This window comes from Etheostoma cragini, chromosome 8 (genome assembly GCF_013103735.1).
Source record: "Etheostoma cragini isolate CJK2018 chromosome 8, CSU_Ecrag_1.0, whole genome shotgun sequence".
Classification (NCBI taxonomy): Eukaryota; Metazoa; Chordata; class Actinopteri; order Perciformes; family Percidae; genus Etheostoma; species Etheostoma cragini.
Genome location: NC_048414.1, coordinates 597106 through 597723, shown reverse-complemented (window position 1 = coordinate 597723; position 618 = coordinate 597106).

Genomic DNA, 618 nt, shown 5'->3' with positions numbered 1-618 from the left:
CACCCCCCCCACCCTTTCATGTCTTCTGCTGTCCTGTCAATAAAAGCCTAAATATGGCCAACATCTATACACTATAACACATTTAACGTAATATTAACAGTAACTTACTGTAACAATTGGCAGCAAGTTACTGTGATTTATTTTTACAGTAAAGGTACTGTTCTTCTATTTACAGTATTTCATGTATTCACTGTAAAATACTAAACAATTACACACAACGTAAGATAAAGAAGTAAAAATATTTACAGTACTATAGTGTCCATATTACGATATTTTTACAGTAGTATTTAGACTACTGCATTGACGTCTGTACAGACGAACGTACCAAGAAATGTATTTATTTAATCTCTATGACTCATCGTACATTTCAACATTGTACTGATCATTGGCTGACAGCCGTGTCTCTGTGTTGTCAGTGGACGAGCTGCTGAAGGAGGCGGGAGTTGGAGCTGACGGGCGGGTCCACTGTGAGCAGTTTGCTAAGGCGGTGACTCGCTCCCCTGCAAAGCGCTGACTCTCTCCCCTGACTCTCTCCCCTGACTCTCTCCACTGACTCTCTCCCCTGACTCTCTCCCCTGACTCTCTCCCCTGACTCTCTCCACTGACTCTCTCCACTGA